Below are 2730 nucleotides of genomic sequence, written 5' to 3' on the forward strand. Positions count from 1 at the left end.
CTCTCCATCCGCCAAACTCCTGATGAAAAAGGTGAAGGGATTAAGAATAACAAATTAATAGCTACAAAACAGTCACAGAGATGTAAAGTACAGCAAAGGAATATAGTCGATAATACTGTTATAACTATGTATGATGCCAGGTGGATACTAGACTTATATATAACCTATATAAGTACCTAGCCACTGTGCTGTACACCTGAAACTAATATAATATTATGTGCTAACTGTAATTGAAAAAATAAATAAATAATAAAACAGGGCTTCCAAGATGACCGAGAAAAGAAAGACCAACGGTCCTGCCAAAAAAGGGTGAGGCCATGAACAGCCTATTCACTGCACCAACTGCGCCCACGCGTGCCCACGGACAAGGCCATTAAGAAGTTTGTCATTTGAAACATAGCAGAGGCCGCAGCCATCAGGAACATTTCGGAAGCGAGTGACTTCGATGCCTATGTGCTTCCCAAGCTGTATGTGAAACTGCATTGCGGTGTGAGTTGTGCCATTCACAGCAAGGCAGTCAGGAACCGTTCTCGTGAAGCCCGGAAGGAGCGAACACCTCCACCCCGAGGCAGGCGCGCGAGTGCAGGCCCCACGACCTCCACCGAAGCCCAAGGAGCTAAGTCCTTAGGGACTGAAGAAAAATTATTTGGAAAAAAATGAAATGTAAATTGTACTTAAAAATAAAAATAAAACACGAAAAAACAAATAAAAACCAGAGAACAAAAACAACAACAACAAACAAAAACACCTGAGTGTCTCCGTGACAGGCACCTGCTGGGCTCAGAGCTGTTTCCCGACCCGGACCGTTTTCCTCCATGCGACCCGACAACTCCACAACGGAGGAGGTGGAGAGCTTATCATCCCATCCTACAAGCCTTTACGGGGACAGGTGCTATTTCTCGGTCATCTCTCTACCAAAGGGCAGGCATCCAAGACGTATTTGTGGGGTGAACGTGAGTCATGACTGCATTCTAGAAAGGAAAGCTAAGAACCTCGGGGAATTCTGCACTTCCGGTGGGCAGCTGGGTTGGCACCTGGGGCGGAGAGAAGGGGCCGCTCTAGGAGCAGGGCATCGTGGCCAGGAGGATCCAGGGAGAGGGAGGGCGAATTTATTTCTTCCCAGTCTCTTAATGTGTATACACACACACACATATATGCACATGTGTGTATCCTTGCATATGAGACCAGACCTGTGTATACTGTGTAACCATATATCCAAGTTTCTCTTAATATTAAATCACGAGCATCTTCTCACATTAAAAATACTTTTAAAATATTTAAGTGCATTATTTAAACACTCTTCCATTCCTGAACATTTTGGCCATCTATTTTTTTTTTTCACTATCGTAAATAATTATGTGATGAACTGCATTTTACAATGCAATAGTTTGAACCTAAAAAGCAAACTGTTGTCCAAACTCAAACTCAAGGTATATTCTGAAGGAGAAATGGAAGAGGAGATACTTGGGAAAGGAGTGATACCAGGCACCCAAGCCCTCAGCATGCGTTTGCCAGAGTATGGGGGCGGGGGGGGAGTGTCTCATTACCACTGACAGCTGCTCCGTGGTCTGTAAACAGTTAAGGGTTCAAACCTCTTCCAGTGACTAGATGTTCATGACTTCAAGTGCTGCAGAAGGTTAGTAATTGACTCAGGAGTCTGACCACAGTTGATGTGAGAGAAGCTTCATGAGGCAAGTAAGACGCCACACAGAGAACTTCATTCAGACATTGTTTGGTTTGAGGATACAATTGTGTATGTATCCATTTATAAAGCATGTGTGCTAAATGGAATAAAGACTAAAAGAAAGCCTAAGAAAAAATAATTAATGCATGACAATGATAGAATGCATTGAAACAGCTTTTAAAATTTTTCTCTTAGAGAAAAAATAGGTGTAGGTGAAACAAACTAATTTTATGACCTTATTGCATGAGCAGGAAGTTAACTGTGGGGAGGTGACAGGAACAATTAAAGAACAAACTGGGGGTGGTGGTGGAATTGTGATATTTATAATATCAAAATTCAGTGAGATACCCTGTGATTCCTTGCAATACCACCATCTTATTTTTAAAATTCAACTTCACTAACCTGACAAGTTTTAAGCAATTCTCACATCTAAAAGTGGTTATGGCTAAAGCTATCAGGAGTCTAAAAACATGCAAGACCCACATCCTGAACTATAGTTTCATTTTTTTATACAATTTTGCCACTCACATGACATTGCTGCTTTCTATCTGGCATATAGCTTCCGGTCATGGGGATAATTTGAAGGGTTCTTTAATGCCCAAAGAAAGGGTACTTGAGAGTCAATTGATTTTTTTACATCATTAATCCCAACATTATAGTAATGTTAAGTAATATTCTGATCATTAGCTATTCTCCTGGAAGAGAGCTACACCATGCCTACTCTACTGACTCACGGGCCCTTTGAAAATTAAATGAGAGCCATGTATTCTCTTCCTGGAAAAATGTGCAAGTACATATACAAAATTCAGCAGAAAATTTCCAAAGGTGCCTGGACTCCCTGACAGCCTCCAGAAAAGGGAGAATTTGTAGAGAAATAGTAAACTGGCTGACTGAGAGGTGTAAAGGGAGATAAAGGAAGGATGAAAAGTAGAAAAAAAAAAGTTCTTTTCTGGGCCAGACTTGACCTAGACTTTCCCTATTCTTTACTTTTCACTGCAGTTCTGTGCACCACAGATTATTTTTTATATGCAGGAAATAAAGGTTCA

The 2730-nt window shown here is 41.2% G+C and overlaps 1 pseudogene; it reads left to right on the plus strand.

The window, feature by feature from the left end:
• The first annotated feature begins 268 nt into the window (after nucleotides 1–268).
• Nucleotides 269–628, plus strand: LOC150022266 (small ribosomal subunit protein eS26 pseudogene; annotated as a pseudogene).
• Nucleotides 629–2730: the final 2102 nt, after the last annotated feature.

This window comes from Furipterus horrens, unplaced genomic scaffold (assembly GCF_987537825.1).
Source record: "Furipterus horrens unplaced genomic scaffold, mFurHor1.1.pri manual_scaffold_1, whole genome shotgun sequence".
In the NCBI taxonomy this organism is placed as follows: Eukaryota; Metazoa; Chordata; class Mammalia; order Chiroptera; family Furipteridae; genus Furipterus; species Furipterus horrens.